Here is a 20,687-nt window from a genome sequence, read left to right as displayed (position 1 = left end):
ACAAATCTGAAGTTTGGTTTTTGCAATAAAACATGTGTAAGCCAGAAGACTAGATCTGAAACCGGAACTAGTATTAGCATCTTAGCACCATTCTTTAGAAAAAGAGGCCTGAGTAAACCTTTATGACAGTACAGAACCTAATGCACACCACTGACTTGTGTTAATGTAAGACAGTACTGTGTAACATTTACTTCAACATGTTTAATAAGAGGGGGAGGGGAGCGAAGAGGCAGAGCCTGTATTGGTGTCACAGATGACTGAGATGAGGGTTAGATGGGAGATTAGTGTGTCATGGGTGGTCTGACACGCTGTTTTCCCACCAAGCCATAAGTAAACACAAGCTCAAAGCTCATGGAACTGGAACATTTCTGTTTGGGGGGAAAAGTGTTCAGCTTGAGTACTCACTCAGTGCTGATATAGTAAAAAAAAATATTTGTATGTTTCAACACATTCCTAGCTGCTGTTTGGCTGTAACACTTCACCATGTCTTCGTTTTAAAGGCTGCGGTTTCTTTATTCTATCCGCCATTATAAGTTTGAATTCACTCTGTGATCTATATGCTTTTTTCAAGGCTTACAGTGAGAGCAGAATGCCCTATGCATCTGGAAGACTTCCCTATGGATGCCCATGCTTGTCCCCTGAAATTTGGCAGCTGTAAGTAGGCTCTGCAGCCAATACAATTCTACATTTAATGAACATACCAGATCCACATCTCCTCTCATCCCCCACACACACTTAAATATGTGTGTTGCATGATGTGCCACTGCCTCCATGTAAAGGAAAGGCAGTGTTCAACCTTTATAGACCTTCCAAGACTCTTGCAGGCATGCAGCCTGCAGTACCTTCTGAAATACTAGCAGAGCATCACACCAGCTGCTCACTGCTGACAGCTCCAACTGCCCTGCATCTTTCCTTAATAAACACAGATTCAAATAGACTGGACTTAGAAGTGGAAAATTATAGAAACATGTAATGGAAAAATAATACAACCCATTCATAAGAAAGTATGATACGGCAAATGAGTGTTGGGAGGCAAGAAAAAAAATAACAAAAACAACATTTGGACACTAAAGCAACAGAGACGTGAGCCATGCTACCTCTGCAATTCCAGCTACAGAGCATGTGTGAGAGTACCAAGCCTTAAATGCCTTTAAACTGAACTCACTTGCTAAATATTTTAGTGATGAGCTCTCTTCCTCACTCTGCAGTCTGCAGCTGAGCCATCTTTTCCTCTGCAGTGGCCGAGCCACACTGCAGCTTTGACAGGTTGTGTGGCCAGAAGGGGGAAAAAAAACTGACTGACTTTGCTGCTTTAAGGTCACGTTACTCTATTGGGACATTATTTTCTTATTTTGTTATAAGACAAGAATGACAGGCTGTGGCACAGCACAATGTGACGTCTCACATAGAAGATGTTGGATGATAACGTATAGACAGGATGTCTATACGTCATTAGATGCTTTAATGGAAAATTGTTAGATAATATTATATCTTTAGTTAAAAAGAAAAAAAACTAGAAGTAAACTAAATTATAACTTTTTCACTCCTTAGATGCCTATACCAGAGCAGAGGTGGTGTATGTGTGGACCAGAGGGGCTGCTCAGTCTGTAGTGGTGGCAGAGGACGGCTCCAGGTTAAACCAGTATGATCTGATGGGGCAGAGTGTGGATTCTGGTGTGGTGCAATCAAGCACAGGTATATTTTAGAATTATAAATGTCCCTGATTTTTAAATTCATTTCAAGTTTTCACCCAGCTATTGTTCTGAATTTATAAATAGGTGCTGGAAAAATGTAACTTTTGCTTGTCTCTTATCTTGCTGAAAACAGGAGAGTATGTTGTGATGACAACCCACTTCCTCCTGAAGAGAGGAAAATTGGTTACTTGTGATCCAGACATATCTACTCCTGCATCATGACAGTGATCCTCTCCCAAGTGTCTTCTGGCTCAACAGAGAGTCTGTCCCTGCCAGAACTGTCTTTGGTGAGTTGTTGGCTCTTTCATCATCCCTGAACACCTGTGCCTACAGAAATGAGCCAATCAACACAAGGTTCCAAACTTGTTCCTGGAAATTCAACGTGGATGATACAATAATGACACATCAAAGCACTTGATCTTAAGTGCAGTAGGTTAGAGCACTGAACTGAATAAGATGGGATATCATTAAAAGAGGCTTGGATGTAAATCAAGCTGTAATTTGTGCCAAACATCATACACATCATAAGGAAGGACTGCTGCCAATTCAGTGACTTAAAGATTCAGAGAGGCCTCAAACATTTAAAAGTTAGGTTGTATAATTATGACAACTGATTTTTGATTGTATTGAATATAATTTGGGTCAAATAATTGGGATCCAAACTATCCTTTGAGTTTTGTTATTAATTAAATTGATCCAAACTGGATTTGAGTTTAGACATGGTTCTAAATATTTGCATACAAATTTGATCTCTTTGTAAAGTTATTTAAAATGGCATTTGTTGAAAATTGGTTTTATTCAGATTGACATAAATTAAATTGATCTAAGCTGAATTAAAATTGAATTTGTTTCAGATAATTTTTTTATTTCAAATGTCTTTTAATGAAAGTAAATGTTTAAAGTTAAATATTTACTTTAAATTATGAGTTTTATTATTGAATCTATCTTAGTTATTCAAAAGAAAGCTCTGGAAAATCTTCATCAGTGGTTTATTTATATATATATGTGTATATATACAGTATACATATATATACAGTATATATATATACTGTGTATATATACAGTATATATATATATATATATATATATATATATATATATATATATATATAGGGGTGTGTGTGTGTGTTTGTGGTGGGGGGGTGTGAGTGTGTGTCATTAGGATGACATTTCATTGTGTAACAAAAAGGTCTCCTGGTTTGAATCTGCCATTCATGGTTTTTGTTGATTTGCTAATTGTGTCAGCCTCAGATGTTGCATTGAGTTTGACCACCCACTATGATTGGTTGCCAGAATCTTTAGTTTTGGTCTGGTGTGTTGTAATCGTCTCATCTGATTGAAAATACACTTGAATGTCATGAGGCGAATAGATGTCCACCACTTGTATAAACTAGAATATATTGGCATTGCTTGTTCATTAGCATTAGCATTTGCTGCATAGTGAAAAGCCCCTTTCAGAGGCTTATACAAGGCTTTATATTTTTTGCAAGTGAGTATTTTTTTCCAAAAATGCAGTGACCCATTGTAGTCTTTGGTGCGTCATAATATCAACTTGATTACCCTTCTTGGTTACAGATTTGGGAAGACAGTAAGCTGTGAAATATTGAAATACCTTATCGCTTTAGAAAATGTTTCTATCTTGCCAAAATTTTCGGAGCCAGGAGTGGATTTGCTTAGCCAAGCATGGCGGCAGGACAACCGGGGGGAAATGGTCAGTGAGGCAGTAAACACCTTGAATGCATCATAACATGCTGTTTTTCATTTGCTGATCTTGTGCGCAAAGATATTTCAGAGGGCACAGTAACTTCTTGGAGCAATGACAAACCGTGTATTAATGCAACTCCCCAAAAGCTAATAGGTTTGTTTCCAAATCTGTCATAACAACCACAAAAAAAGGTTTAAAGGACATAAAAAAGATTAATAGGTCAATTGTTCCCTACCACCAATCTTGCTACACAATATTTCTATCCTCTTCTGTTCTGTTTTGTGTTTGCTCCAATGAGGTGAAAAGAGTTGTAATGAGTTGTGGCTAGCTGCAGTAGAATTTAAGAAGAGCTCAGAATGAATTTAGAATTACGTGCCCTGAATGGAAGATTACAAGTGTGTATGTGAATTTGCCTGTCTGTGTGGGGTTTTGCTTGTGTGTGCATATTGCTTGGTTAATGTGGATGTGTGTTTGTATGGAATTAGTCTCTTTGGATATCTGGTGTGTATTTGTCTGTCTGTCACAGTAAGGTCTTACATAACACCAACCAAATGGAAAGCTCTTGCTAGTCTGCAGCATGCTCTACAGCAGCAAAGAACAGCAGCAGCCGGAATGTCCTTGGGTTACCTCACCCTACGCACTTCCTTCTACTTTTTTCCCTCTTCCTCTCCCTTACTCACTCCTTCTCTCTTCATATTCTCCTCATTAATGCCTGTGTCTCCCATGGCCTGCTTCTTGAAGAGTCTCCTTGAATTGTTTCAGAACCGCCATATATTGCTACACTGCCATCTCCTGTATGTTTGGCATTCTTCTCGCAATGTTTTAATATGTGTTGGCGTGAGTTGGGGTGTGTATTCATGCGTGTGTGTGCTTGTTGCATGTGTGCCACAGCTTTCTACCTGCAGTGCTTGTCACGTGTCGAGGGGAAATGAGGATGGCCTAGATTAGATTCAAACTATCTAGGGCATGTATGTGTCCCCCATGCTATCAGGACCGGTCGTGCTCCATGGGATTACATGCAAAATGTGTTCATGCATGCATCTAAACACAAAAAAACACACCTGCTCTGAGCTGTATAAACAGATGTACACATTGCTCATTAAAACAGTGTGACACTCTTCTGAGTGTGTTGTTTTGTTTTGGGTATTGTCTGATAAGATATCTTTAAATATTCTTACCCTGTGACCTTTTTACATCTTTTGTGTATTGTAGTCTCATACACACAGTCTAATGGATTAACCTTGAGTGTTGTATGCTACTGTAGATGTATGGTGTATTTAGCATGTCCTTTAGTCTGATACCACTTACTGAATGAAATTCAGTGGAACCACCAGCCTTTGAAGGCACCTAATTAGTAAAGTCTAATTTAATTTCTGTGTAACAAATGACTTGGACCATTATTTTAGGAAGGTGCCGATATGCTACTAGTAGGGAAGATAAACTGGAAAACATCAGAACATCACTGTAAACATGATACCTGCACAGTCTTTCAATCAATCTTTTTACTCAGTTGTTTTTATTATTAACTGCGTAGGTAATGAGCAAATAAAACCCCAGTAATATGCAAAATTAAATAATTTAAATACTGACATTTTTGGCAGATTATTGTAAATGATTTTCTTTCTCTCAATGTCTTTTGGTTTTGATTGTTTTGCTCTAACTCTGGTCTAAATTTTCATGAACAAACTAAGTGAAAACACATCATAAAACCAAAGAAAACTTTGCAAGACCTTCTCTTTAAAAGATTGTAAGGAACTCAATTTAAAGTAATTCAAGATGTTTTAAAATGTACATCACCATATTGCTGTGTCACGTGGGAGGAAATGTTTCATTGCAAATACCTGTACAATCGTAAAGTTTGTCAATAAATCACAATTACAGTGGGGAATAAATAATGTTAAGTGCAACTAAAGCATAACGCATTCATAACTTTATTCTAAAGTGACTCCTTTTTAGTATGAATTTATTTCAGCTTTTGACAGTTAAGCGCTGTGTTGTCTATTTTGCCAGAGGGACCCATACTGAAATATAAGTTGTCACATTAGCAGTATTGCTGAGAACAAAGATAACAGAGGGTATTCTACCTCATCAGGATCGTGCATCTATACGTTATATAGTCACAACTGTTCAGTGTTTATTACCAAGTTTAGAGTTATATAATAGAAACACAAGGGTAATGTGTGATCCTGTCTTTATAAAGATTGCACCAACACAAATTGTTTTTTTAATATTGTGCTCACTGTAGGAGAAAATACTAAATTGCAAAGACATGTTCAAGCAATTTTTTCTCACTGCCACCTATTCACAACTTTGTTTCTTGTTATAATTCCTGCACACCATCAACATTTATTACTCAGTTTACCGGTACTACAAATAAATAACCACTGTCATTCTGTAAGATTTTCTATTACTATAGAGGTGATTGGGTGTCCAAGTCTGACAAAGAAAAAGCAATAATATGAACAAATGTACTACTGAAATGACTGTTTAAATTACATTATGTTACTATAAAACAAAGGCTATGCACATTTTTTTCCCTGAATCCTGCCCTATAGATGAATAGGCAATTTAAAAACACAGCAATGGGTAAAGTTATCTTATTTATCACAGTGCCGATTAAGAGGCTGATTAGTTTATAGCTAGTCTGGTGTAGTGGAAAACTGTTTGCAATTTATTTACTTGGAGTCTAAATGAAACCAGAAAGGAAACAGCCATTGATAGTGCTGATACGATGCTCTCCATCCTCCTAACTCTCTCCCTCCCTTCCTTCTTCCTCTCTGTTTCTCTGAGTCTGAGCTGTCATGGGGGCAGGGCTTGGAAGATTAGCTTGATTCTTTCTCTTCCGCTTTAAAAGCGATTGGCTTGGGATTTATTGACTCTCCCATTTTGCTGTTTAATGTATCTGCTCATTAAGCAATAGTACCTTGTGCGAGAGTTTGTACTGAGTGTATTTTTACGCATACACTCATCTGCACACATTTGTGAACTGGGCATGTTTGTTTTGCTACAGCATGGTGATTATATGTACATTGTTGCACTTGGTAAGTCGTTGACTTTGTTAGAAGTGCTGATGAATGTTTGTGTGCGTCTCTCTGGATGATTTACATCCTGCAGTTGTGGTGCCAGCACAGTCATTTCATCACCTGCCAATCAACATGTCACTTTATTTATTCTTTTCCCATAACCAGAGATGATGCAGTGATGCTTACTGTAATTGACCTCAGAAACAATCTTTTTTGACACTTATGTTATTGATAAAGCATGAAGTACAGATAGCACAGTGAGAATGTTGACAGATATCCAACAAAGATCAGTTCCCTCTTGAGACTGATTGAGGGATTGTAAATAATCAACTTGACAAGTCCCCACAGAGCAACTATGATCATTGAATGACTCGATGGAGTCTACTGGGTTTCCTTAGATAGAAACTTTTTTTCAACTACTTTGAATAATTAATGTAGCTTACTGTTCAGTTTGATAACAAGGATCAGTTGGAATGTATGTATGATTAAATTGAATGGCTTTTTGTGAAGTACCTCAAGACATCTGTTGTGAATTGGCACTGTATAGATAAAACTGAATTGAATTGAATTCACCCACTTCATTAAATTCAACACTAATGTGGTCATTATGAAATAATAATTGAAAAATCACAAATTATTTAATCAGTCATCTGTCTAAATGTTATGAAGTTCACCAAGCTTACTACGAGGGGTTTGCCTGTAATTTAAAGAGGCTTCAAGCAACCTGTCCTCTGAAATGTGTAAAATAATACATGTCAGTAGTTAAAAATACTTAAAAAGTCAGCTTATTTCAGTAATTGAATTACAATAAAACATATTTGTTATTGCACACATAGTGATATCTTGATAATTGTCACTTACAGCAAATGAAAATCGAAGATGCCAATAAAAAAAACACACTAAATTATTTTAATCTCAAGATTTCACCCTAAAAAATCATGGGGAATAACTGACACTCCTGTTAAAAGTCATCAACACCCTTCACAAGGAGAGTAGGTCACTAAAGGTCACCGCTAAAGAAGCAGGCTAGCCAGTATGACTTGTATCTGTACCACTTTTATGACCATTAGTCTAATTGACTGCGCTAAGACATTCTTCCTGGCTCTGATTGGTTGTTTTTGACAGGGAGCTGTATATTTCTGCAAATGGTTGTAAGACCACAGGAAGGATTTAGAGGAGCTTGAATTTTTCACAGATCGTCGGTCTCATGTTATGCTGTCAAGACATAGTGACAGCTTTAAATATACAAAAACCATGTTGTTTATAAAAATTAGCTACTGCAGATTAAATTGAATATAACCTAAACTGACTGAGTGGCATTCCCCTCTTCTCTTGTTACCAGAGTATTGCTCAAGTTACTATGTCATACATATTAATATAAGTTTTTGGCAAGCAAAAAGGATAGCGAACAAAAATATTACACAATTTCAGTGTCTTTGGATTCTCCATCTAGAAGTTGGGTCAATAGCATCTCATAGGTGAGTACCTTTCTGCCAGGGGAATAGAAAACAGTGTGGGTTTTGATAAATCAAATGGCACACCTGCATATTGGGGTGTTATGAAGTCATGTTTATATTTTATGTATCTCTCTGACATCTAGATTGATCATTGGTTAGAAACAAAACCTTGTTTCTTTACATCCTTCCACTTCTTCTAGGTAGTAAAAGCTGTTGCATTATTCATGAATAAACTAGATGTGTATTTTCATTTTTAAATCTCAACATCTGTACCGTCTTTCGTGCCGAGTCTTTCCAGCATCCAGAAACAAGACTTATGTCGCACAAAGAAGATTGGGTATGCTTTCAGTCAGTAGGCTTTCAGATCTACTGTTGTACTTTTGACCCACATTTTGATTGTCATGTTTGATTGGTTGTTTTCTCAGTCAAAACACTGTTTGAAAGACACTTCTGCTTGGAACCGCTGAGCGTAACAGAAATGCAAAGACATTTTCCTGAAGCTTTGCTCTCGCTGACAGGGTTTCGCCTGTGGTTCCCCTCTGATGCAGGGCCTGGACATTTATTTGCTTGCTTGAGATTTGTCAGATTAGCAAAAAGATGTTATTTATAGGGGTTATGACGAATGGCCTAAAGTTTTAAAAGAGAAAATAATCAACTGCCACTTGAAAAAAAAAAGAAAAACTTTATCCCTTTTTCAGAAGATTCATTTGATCTTGGGTACAATTTGTGATCAAGGTGACTTTAATGAATTTAAAGTACTTTCATATTTCAGGCAGTTTGGCAATGATGGTTCATTAGTCTAATTATTCTTACTGTCAGTTACATTTCCAAAGATTCCACCTCATTTTGTCAAGAAATGAGGATCAAAATGTTATTTATTTGTGACATAATCCACCTTTGCCTCTAAGCAATCATATAAACCTTTTTCTTGTTTGGAACAGCGCTGCCAGTCAAACCTAACAATATTTTTTCTTCCATTGTGATTCATCATTTCAGTATTTAAGTGGGAATTTTTTGCACAATTTTTCTCCATGTCTTGGATTTTTTAACTGCAGTGTATGTATGTGTGCTTTTCTAAAGTGAATATGTAAATGAATGCCAAAGCCTGGCTAACTGACATTAATCATAGGCATTGTGTATCAGTAAAATTTCATTTTAATGGAAGAAAATCTTGTGAATCCAGCTATATTAAGACTCAATTAAATGGGTCCAGATTACTGAATTTCATTGAAATCAACCTCAAAAGCCTCGCTGTGTTACTTGCTTCATATCAAATAGTTATCTAAAAGCAGCTCTTGAGACGCGTTTTGATGTATTGATTGGCTCGTGATCTAAATGATTCTTATATACACCCATCTCTGAGCAGACACAAAGGGAATCATTGTCCCTCAAGATAAACAAAAACACACCTTGGACTTGTTAGTCAGTCACCCACACACACCCCTACACGTTTGCAGAAGACTGGACTCTCACAACCCCCAAACACATTGTGTCTAAACAGGAACCCCATATTATTTAATGTAATGAATGAATCTATTATTTTTATTGCTAAACCATAATCTTCTCTTTTTCCTTTCCTCTCCATCTGTGGTAAACATAGCAGAAAATAGGATACTTGTTTCCATGACAACAGAGCCTGCCAAACACACTAAAGTATATGAGATACTACTGTAAGAATGACAACACTTTTAAAGCAATAATAAAATACCAAGTGGAGTGGTGGTGCCTTCATCGTTCTAAAATTAAATTTCTGTTTCAGTGGTAAACAAGCTGAGATGTTGGGAGTCTGGTTTCACTGCTAATTTATCACATCCAGCTTTTATATAGACACACAATGTCCAGTTGAAAAGAGTGTATTTTTCATAAAGTCTCTGTATCTACACTCAATCAAATACTTACATTTCATTAGTATTTGGCTTTAAATTAAGCTGAGAGTCATGTAAAGCCCAAATGTATATCAATTGTTTAGTTTAAGAGACAAAATGTTCAAATAAACAGGAACAAAAGCCATTGTGTTATATGAGAGGACTTGAAAAAGTAAGTAAGTAAAATAAAGAGTAAAAACAACCTCCAACACCATCTTTCCTACTTTCACATAAGTATGTAGGCGGGATAGATGAAGAGGAGAGAAATACTTGGTCCTGTTGTGAAAAATTACTGCACTTGCACAAGAATGCAAACATCAAATAATCTCTCCTTAGAAAATCTACCAGTTTTAGCAAATTCAAATTAAGATAAAACAAAACAGAAGTTGCTTCGATTTAGACAGTTCCCTTTGATCTCTAGCTGTACTTTAAGATCGTTGTCCACCTCAGTCTCAAGTCATTTACTGCCTCAAAATCATTTTCATACAGGATCACTCTGTACTTAGCTTCATCCATCTTCCCATGAACTAAGACTAGCTTTTCTGTCAGAGCTGACAAACTGGATCTCCACACCATTATGCTGCCAGAACCAAGTTTAATTGTGAAGATGTTTTTTTCAGGGGTGATGACGTAGTATTATTCTTCACTCACACAATGCATTTTTTAATGTAGGCTCAGTAGTTTGATTTTGGTTTCATATGACCAGAGTTTATTCCACATGGTTGCTTTGGATTTGAATTAGAGGCGTGAGGGTGATTACAAATGTAACTTAAATTTTGTAGATTTTTTTGAGAACTTTAAGGATGTATAATTTTTTTCCACTTCACAATTATGTGCTACTTTGTGTTTGTATATCACATGGAATCCCAACAAGATACACTGCAGTGTGTGGCAATTATTGAACATTTTTAAAACATGTGAATACATTTTTATGGCTCTGTGTACTAGTGAGTGTGAGCAAACTTTTCCTTCAAATTATTTACTTCCATGCATTCCTGTAAATCCTATTTCCAATGCAGTGAAATGTAGGTGAAGCTGTTTTTGGTTGAAACTGAGGCAGTTTTCCTTTTCTCTGGCATCTGTCCAAAATGTTCTGCTGTTCAAACATTCTGTGTAAGAGCCACAGTCAGCCAGCAAATTTTGATACACTGTTTTCATATTCAAAATTATTTCAACTGTTACCTCAAGCTTTAATTATTGTACATCCTAATGTGATGTTCTCGATACACATTGTGGATTATCTAATTTATATTAACAAAAAAAACCTGAAATGGCTCAGCAACCTAGATAAAACCGCATCAAGCCCAGCATCAGATGTTTATAGTTTAACGAGCTGGAAAGCAGCAACACTTTGGCTACATATTTCTTTTTTTCAAGAAATCAAGGTTGCACATAACAGCTCAGTACTTGGTGCTGTCCTGAGCACACATGTGAATGAATTCTGTAATCAAGTTCTTTTAATACACGTAATACAGCAACAATGATCCTATAAGAAGATATGTCCTTGCTTTTGTTATCAAGGCAACCTGTTATTTCTTATTGCGGTCTCCTTCAAACGATGCAAATAATTTTCTAAACAACTGCCTTGAGTATTCACTCACAATAAAAGGTAGCTATAAAAAAATCTGTTCAATAAATATATTTGACCTACTTATTTGATGCTCACAAACGCACGCCTCAACTGGTCATACATCAGAACTGTGTGCTGTTTGCGGTGGGGTGAGGGTTCTTGTTTCAAGCAAATCATTCTTTGCTGGTAATAGAGAATTGTTTGAGAGAAAAACTCATTTCTCATTTTTTTAAGATAACATGTAATCCACATACAGCATGTGTGGATTTTTTATAACATTTGAAGCCAGCTGTTCCTCATGATTGTTCGAACTGATTTTACTCGGGGTCTAAACATCTGCAGTTGCCTGTTCTAAAATGAGCACTGCTCTATTTGATACGGTCTGACCCAGTTACTCCACTGCTTAATAATGTCTCATCATACCTTTGCGTGGCTGATTTAGTAGAGCAATATGATTTTCTAGATTTGACACACTGCACTGTGTGTCAAGCCATTTCATTTCAAAATGCATGATTTTTTTTATTAACTTTTTTTTGTAGTTGCATAATTAGATAGATCTTGTCTGACGGTCTTCATTTTGGGTGGAGGGGATGGGAGTGAGTGTGTTTTTCATCTCTGGTACTTAGTGAGTTGAGTCATGAATCATATGCACTTTCTCTTGTATAAATTAGAAACATACATTTCTAGTGAAATGAACTTCAACTTTTCCAAAACACTAATTTTAGGATTAGAGCTGGATGGGAGTCACAAACATCTGTTAAACTAGGTGGAAGTCTGCATTTTTTAAGTATCGTGAAAATTGATATTTGAAGTTGGCAGCTCTAAATATCTTTTCCTTTGATAGTGGCAATTGTTAATAGGTAGAATATATGAGGGAGCAAGTCAACATTGTGTTCTTGAAGTTTATTTCTTAGGGGAAGAAACATGTTTTTTTGTGAGTGTAAAACGGTTATGTTATAATGATTGGATCAATGATAGCCAAGCCTCCCTGATGCACATGGGTCTGAACGGTGGCCTGTATGGTCTAATCTAGACTGGTCATTATTTTCTACATAATTTTGCTTGATTCTCATCTCTCTTCAATGCTGTTTTTCTGCTTTTCATCTCCGTCTGAAAATCTCCATAATACTAAGTCTAAAATGGCAAGACTGTGTCAGCTTCTAATATATTTGGCTTGTTTTTATATTTGATCAAGTAAATTCATGTGCCAGCTTCCAAAATGGGGATACTTTATGAACCATTTGCTTTCTAAACAATGTCACAATCAAAGTTAAATTAAACTTTTTGTTTTATCTTTCCTTTTAAATGGTGTTTGTAACTGACACTCTTCATGCATTTACAAGCCACATAACGTTTAGCATTCTCATCTTTTTATCTCCCTGCAGGAGTGACCACTGTCCTGACCATGACTACTCTCAGTATAAGCGCCAGGAACTCTCTCCCTAAAGTGGCCTACGCCACAGCTATGGACTGGTTCATCGCCGTCTGCTACGCCTTCGTCTTCTCTGCCCTCATTGAATTTGCCACAGTCAACTACTTCACCAAGAGAGGTTATGCTTGGGATGGAAAAAGTGTAGTCCCTGAGAAGGTACTTATTCAATATTAAAGACTCTCTGTATTAGCAAATGTTTATTATTATTTTTTGTTTTTTTTGTTTTTACTTTATCTCTGGATGATGTTGCAAAAAATCTACTATTGCATAAGTGTTTGCCCTTGATCAAAATGAGTGTATTGAGAATATTGAATAGTTCTGGAAAAACACATTTCTACCTTGTAGCAGTTTAAGATTTATACCATAAGTAGGATTAATTTTTCTCCATATATCCATGGCACTTTTTTTTCCTGATTTTTGCTTCACTTTTAGTTCATTGAATTAGACTTGTTAATATTGGGACAGCTGAACCTTCCTTCTTTTACTTTATGCAGTTTTAAATAATTGTTCATTTTAAATTGCCCATATCTGGAAACACAACAACTGTGCAACCATATAATCGAGTTGACATATGATTTAAAGGTGGTTAAGAGTACTAGACTGAATTAACTATGTTAAATCTAAAAAAATATTGTATGTGTTCAGATGAACATACCCTTCCTCAGTCTAGTTAGTCAAAATTCAAAACCTTCACACAAGCATTTTAAGAAATGTTTCTTAAAGACCTAATCATTTCTGATAATTGCTTTGCAATTTAGTTCAGACGGAGAACATTTAGTTACAGTCTGCACATCATCTAATAGAAAATGCTATTTCAGAAACATGACATGAACATTAATAGTTTAGTGTTTATCCTGGGCTTTCTGCTCTACTTGTCTGCATGCTGTAGTTAGCAGCATGCAGACATCGTATCCTCCAGCTATTTTGTAGAGAACAAAACCAAAAGATAAATACTTTTCTTTCATCTTATAATTGTTTAAAAGATATTACTTAAAATTAGAAGTTATTATATGCTTGAAGCAGGATATAAGATTATTTCAGTATTTTTTTAAATACTTCACAGTGCTGTATTCACACACAATGTTCAGCCTGACCTATTACAGGTCTGCTAATATTTGGGTGGGCCAGGATATTCCATTAGTTTGATATTCAGAAACATTTTTGTGTATAAACATTAATTTAAATTTATTTATGTACAGTTTTTTGAATGTTTATTTCACAATTTATTCCTTTGTTGGATTGTGGTACTTTTCACCCTCTAAATCAGAGGTCGATCTCAGTAAACTGCTATATGCTTTCTGCTCGTTTGTCAAATTAAAATTACCTTCTGAAAATAACCTTTAATATCCCCTCGTTTCTGTGTTAATATTTCTATAATCTTCTTAAATATGTTTTCATTAGCATTAAGTCATTATAACTAGAAATCAAGGCTTATAAACAAAGATTTGTGTGTAATAACTAAATATAATGTGTTTTACATAATGAAAAATGAGTGTTGTAATTTATTGAGCTGCCCTTGCTTACCCAGTGAAAAAGTCTATCTAAAACATGTCATTTCTTTTGTAAATTGAAGTTTTGATATGTTTTTGCTTTCCCCCAATTCTTTCTCTAAAAACCACAATCAGCAAAAGAAGAAGAAAGAGTCTCTCCTGAAGAAAAACAACACAACGGCCTACCCGCCTACCACTTCTACACCCTTCGCACCCAATCCTGCCAGGAACCCGGGATTAGCCACAATCGCCAAAAGCGCTCCTCCACCCCCAGATGAGCCCAAAGAGGAGCCGAAGCCCAAACCCCCTGAGGCCAAGAAGACCTTTAACAGTGTGAGCAAGATAGACCGGATTGCCAGAATAGCCTTCCCCCTGCTCTTTGGAACCTTTAACTTGGTCTACTGGGCAACCTACTTGAATAAGAAGCCCAAATTGCAGGGGGTCAATCACACCTAATTCATCTTTTTGTCTTTTTGATTTATTTTTTTTCTTAATCCTTTTACAAAAAAGTGGTTATTTTGAGATAAACATTGCGTCCACTCTGGTTTGAATACCCAGTTGTTGCATTGCTTCTGTGTTTACCTAAATTTTGAAGATTTCAAAAGAAACACAATATATATATATAAAAAAAAAAAAAAAACATAAATTCAGAGTTTTGAAAGGGTATCGTTCAGGTCTAAGAGGATGCTACTACAAAATGCTACTAAAAATATCTAGCCAAGAGAATGCTATTCTACCACTTCATAGCCCAAGTTTTTCCTGAGGCAGTGTTTTCGTTTGTTTTCTTGCTTAACTATCTCCCTTTTTGTTTCTTTGTTTTCTTTAACCTATTTTAAAACATGGAATTACAGACAGTAAAGAGGCATCTGTGAATACGCATGGGCAGGAAATTTTATGATTTCTATTCATTTATTCAAAAATTAGACCCGTGTTGACTGATGGCTTGGGTTATTTGATGTCACCAGTGTAACGCTCATTCTTTCTCAAATATATCTTCCATTCTAGGTAGAATGTTTATTAGATTGTGTCATTCTTGAAAAAAAAATATTTCATTGTTTCTGCAATAGCAATAAAACATGTCTCAGTGGACACAGTTTATTTAGAGGACAAAACATACAAAGTTTAAATCATCTGTGCTCAGAACTGAAGATATATGGATTTAATTTCACTGCATTGTAAATACTATCAAGTGTTAGAGATGTCTTTATTATGATTAAGCTTTGCAAAGTGTAACTAACGGGGTTTTAACTGCATCAACGGAAAGGTAAACTCTTTCATTTGGTTCCTCATTCTGATTCTTTTTACAAATGGAGCATAAACTGAGTTCATTCATTTCTGAGTGACTGTTTCTCACCTAATCTACATTTCATGCTAAATCGGTTTAACTGAATTTAAACACTATTCAGCTGGGTGGTTGTGACCACACCAAAAGAATCAATAAAATCCTTTCTAATGATGGCAAGTTGTAGGCAACAATCTAGAACCATTGCAAATTCTCAGAATTAAACATGGCATCTAGTATATTTCATATTTTTGTTTACCTTTTGTTTTAGTTGGAGTCTTTAGGTTGGGGCCTCCTTTGCTAATACAGCATTTGTAGAAAAGTTTAGTTAGCATGTGGTGGGGCACATTGAGATGGAGGAGAAGTGCCTTTATCATTTCCAGAATTCAAGCTGTGATGGATTTGTAGATGGGCGGCACATCTTTATTTTCCATCCCACTGAATCCCCACGCTGACCACGTTTACTACAGTTTCCAGATTCACTGGAAAGAAAATTGAGATATAATACTCAGAAAGTACCAGCTACACTGCCTTTCAGTATCACATGCCCCGTTTGGAGTCATTTTGTTGCTGCTTGTTTGGTGAGCAACAGCGAGAGACAGGGACAGAGAACGAAAGAGACAAAAGGGGGAAAAAGACAATGAATTGAAGTGGCACTGTAATCTTAGGTTAGCCGGCGCTGTGTTTCGCAAAGAGGACTTGTCTTGTAGTTTAACAAGATAGTGCTGAAGATGAATATATTTTTGTAGCATGATGTCAATCCCTCTTCCAAACAACATGGAAACAACGTGGAAAGAATGTTTTCGTTTGGGTTTGAACATTGCTTGCTTCTTTTTCTTCTTTTAAATTAAAAACGACAGGCTTTTAGGAAATGCTTCTCCTCTGACGTGACATGTAAAGGTTTCTAAACAGTCCAATTTTTAATTATGTTGATGTAGCAATATTAGTAAGGGCTTTTCTTAGGACCTGAACCTGACACTCAGTCTGGGGGTGATATCCATTGTAGCTTTACACTGACCCACCTATACTTGTAGTTTCATTTGTGCTGGGCATGGACATGTATTAAATACTTTTGATATGTGGGTAGAAATACCAGGCTTTATGTAACCATCTTGCTTTGTGAAGCCTTTGGCTTCAATTCTGACCTTCTTTGACAAAATGTAGAGTACCACAGCGCTGCTTTGTGGATCCTCAGTGTGCTGTGCTGAATGTATTTTACATGGAATTGAATTAAGCCACACACACATATAAGAACAGTGGAAGGCTATTTCTTGCAAAACATCAATACCCCTTGAACATTTTTACATTTTCTTGTGCTAGGAACTTTAAGGCATTCCTCGAGACTTTACATGATAGACCAGCACGATGTAGTGCATAATTTTCAAATAAAAGGAAAGTGACGTGATTTTATTTAAAGTCTGACATGCATTTGTATTCAACCTCCCCAAAATTAATATTTTGTAAAATGTTTTAGGGTATGTCTCTACTAGATCTGCATATAGAGACAATTTCTTTTCAACTCCTTTTTGCAAAATAGTTAAAGATTAATCAGAATGGATTATGAGTGTCTATGGAAAGCAATTTGCAGTCTTGCCACAGATACTTGGAGCATCCAGCCAACTCTGGAGTACTTTTGCATTCAATTAGCTTTTCTTCCTCTACTATTGCAATTTATTTTTTCAACTACTCTGACCATCTTCCCACATTTTTCAGGAGAAATAGATCCTCACATCACAATGTGAGGATGTAAAGAAGTTACTGCCATAACCATGTTTCACCGTGGTTATGGCATAGATTTTACTCCAACCTTATCCCGGACCCACCTGTTGTGTTCCTTGTGTTCACTAATATTCTGAGGCCAAACCTCCAAGGCCTTCACAAACAGCTTGGTTTGTAATGACATTAAAATACACAGGTGAAGTCTGTTTGCCAATTAGACGGCTCCTAAAATAAATTGGCTGCACTGGGTTGTGTTTAGGGTAATCAGAGTAAAGGGAGTTGAATGCTTTTGCATAACACAAAATATTTCTTGGTAACAAATAACTGTTATATTCTGCTTCAAAAATGGGACACTTGTGTTCATCTATCACATGAAGTCTTATTGAAATACATTAAAGTGCGTGGTTGCTATGTGACAAACTGTGGAAAGGTTTAAGGTGTATGAACACTTTGCAGGGGATTACATTTTTGTGTTGTGCTGTTAAAAGATCACATTGCTGCCAGAAGGAATCCGAAGAAGAGATTAGTGCTTTCTCTATTATATTTGCATCACGGTTATGATCACTACTAAATTTATCCCTGAATGAAACACTTTAGCAAGCATATGCAGGCAGTCCACTGTTCACGGCCACTTTACCTACATGCAGAGGGTCAAGGGATGTAAGGTTCAGGATACAGAGTTGTACAAAGATTTTAGAATTCTAAAAAAATGTATTTATGTTTATTATCATGAAGAAATATATATATATACATAGATATACATATGTAAAATACATAAACATACAGCATTTGATTATATTATTGAAGATATTAGAAGAGAAGTTGATGAATATTGTTTGTATTATCAATTTATTGTTATGCATTTTGCACATTTAAAAAGAACAATAACATTACATTTATGTAGTTGGCTTCGTGCTATGCAAGGACAACTTTGAACTGCTTCATTGACCTTCTTCTCCATAACCATTAAGCTTTAGATTTACAAATTATAATGAAAAGAAAATAGCTTAGCTTTTATACCAGCTATTAGCTTGTTTTTTTTTTTCCTTCCAACAATGGCCATACAGGGTGACATTGAAGAACACAGTGGATTATCTCTTTTGTTTGTGCTTCAGATTTGTCTTTGGTTGAGAGCAACATGGCTTTTATGGCCAATTGCACTTTTTCTCCAGAGTTGTGCAATAAAAGGATTGAGCCGATAAAGTCAGGAGCAAAACTGTAACAAGATTTCTTTGTCTAAAAATTTGTCTTCAAGTTCTAGAATGATTTCTTTTTTGTACAAAAATGAAGGGAGGCAAACATGTTTTCTTTTCCTTTTTTGTTTAATAAAACAGTTCTTATGTTATTTACTTAATTTCCTAAATCAAAAATACTTTTAAATCCAACATAGTTTTTGACCTTAAATGTTAAAATGAGAGAATAAATGTGAATTTTCTACAGCTTGAACGTTTTCCACCAGAAGCATAGTATTCAAAGAGGGGAAAAAACAAAGATTAAATATCATGTCTGAGTATATATTATTGTCTTTTTTTGCCAGGTCTGGTTTTGTTACATTTCAGAATGTGAAACATAAGACACAGTACAGTCATGAGCTTCCTATTACCTTCACTCATTTCATTATGTAAATATCACATATTTACAGGTCCATGGCGGTTTTCATCATTACAAACATGCTTTCCAACAATGAGTCTTTTGGTTATTCCTAGATTCCTACTGGAATATTTTTTTTCTTGTATTTTTATCAAACATAATATATTCTAATTTTCACTGAAAAGAACTTCAAATGTAGTAATTTTCTAAAGCACAAAAGGTCGATTAGGGTGAATGAAAACAGAACAAGATTGAATCTGTATGGACATTATAAACACAAAATGCACACAAGCTCACACATCCACATGCAGTACATATGCTGGTAGTTCAGTGATACTGATAGAGGGTTGTGATTGATGTAGATGATTTGGTAACCTTCTGTAAATGTTCTCTTTTTGTTTCTTTTGGTTATGATATGGCCCTGTAAATCCTGATTCTCTGCATTAGTCTTTAAATAAAAAGAAAACAAATGACTGGTTTATCTGCTTCTGTGGCTCACCAGACAGATGTGAAAATATTTATTATTAAGATGAAATTCCACATGGTAATTTTTTAACTGTTAAGCTGAAAACTGTGCAAGTTATATTAAATGTTTTTCTTACCCTTTACCACACAACCAATTTAACAGAAAAAAGAAATTTAAACTGAAAATACTCATTTTGTTACCAAAGATTTGTTACCAATCTAAATGGTAACTAAATTTGTGGAAATAATTATTTTCTTGAAAATATATAAAATATAATTTTTGAGTGAATATTTTAAAAAAGCTTGACATGTAATTTTTTTCTGGAAGTCTCTATTTCATGGAGATAACAATGTGATTTTGACATAAATACATGAGTAGTTAGGTCTTGGAAAACATTAAAGAACTATTAAACAATACATGCAAGTATATCAGTTTTAAAGAAATCTTCACAATATGTAGTTTAAATATGTCTACACTTGTGTTCTGTAATGATAGATAAAATTAAACAGCTTTCTTGGTTTTACTGGGCAGCTTAGATTAAGGGCGTCAAACTCATTTTCATTTTGGGCCGTGTTAAAAATCTGAATGCTCTTAAAGGGCCAGTTGTGCCAGAATGTATCGATAAAACCATTAAACTGTTAAAGTATCAATACATAACTGTTTGTTTCAGCATTCAATTAAAATTAAATAATATAGAACATCTTTTCACACTGATCAGTCTCTCCAGAATTTTGTAATTGTTTTTTTGCTATCAAAATCACAAACTTTGTGGCGCTTAATTTAGAAATATTTGCAAGGATTTTTTACGATATTTGCACTAATGTATGATGTTAAACGTAACTTTTTATTTATCGCTGTATCAATCACCTACTATAACTTGATATCAAGTAAAGCTGAAGCAGCTTTACACTGAAACTTCAACTGAATGTTTTGGACCAATTTTGAGAAAAATTTGCAGAGAAATCAGAAAAAAATTAAAGATTTGCTGATTTTGTGTCAATTTTGCAGATTTGTGAAAATTGGAGGGAGTTATTGATGTAATTTTTAGTCTAGAGGGCCACATAAAAAGCTACGGTGGGCCTGATTTGGCCCCCGGGCCTTGAGACACCTGTGGTTTAGATGAACATTTCAACAGTGAATAAATCAAGTGAAACATTAAGTAATACAATTGATGGAGATGAGAAAATTATAATCAATTCTTCTATCCTTTACATGAGGTAAAATTTGGTCTGCCATTTGAACAAGACAGAAAAACTTGCTAAACTGAGAGCACAATGCCTGTAAAACAAAGCAGGACTGTGAGATGCTTCCCCAGTGACCCGAACTGCTAAAAAGGGGAGAAAAGAGCTTTCAGAAAGGGAGTCAGGGACTCATTGAGAACAAGTAAGTTAATG

At 35.5% G+C, this 20,687-nt stretch overlaps 1 pseudogene; it reads left to right on the top strand.

Moving 5' to 3' along the window:
• Positions 1-19,300, top strand: part of LOC116727893 (gamma-aminobutyric acid receptor subunit alpha-1-like) — a 19,875-nt pseudogene extending 575 nt beyond the window's left edge.
• The last annotated feature ends 1,387 nt before the right edge of the window (positions 19,301-20,687 follow it).

The sequence above is a fragment of the Xiphophorus hellerii genome, chromosome 11 (genome assembly GCF_003331165.1).
Source record: "Xiphophorus hellerii strain 12219 chromosome 11, Xiphophorus_hellerii-4.1, whole genome shotgun sequence".
In the NCBI taxonomy this organism is placed as follows: domain Eukaryota; kingdom Metazoa; phylum Chordata; class Actinopteri; order Cyprinodontiformes; family Poeciliidae; genus Xiphophorus; species Xiphophorus hellerii.
Note: the sequence above shows the minus strand (reverse complement) of the source record. Positions and strands in the feature narration are given on the sequence as shown.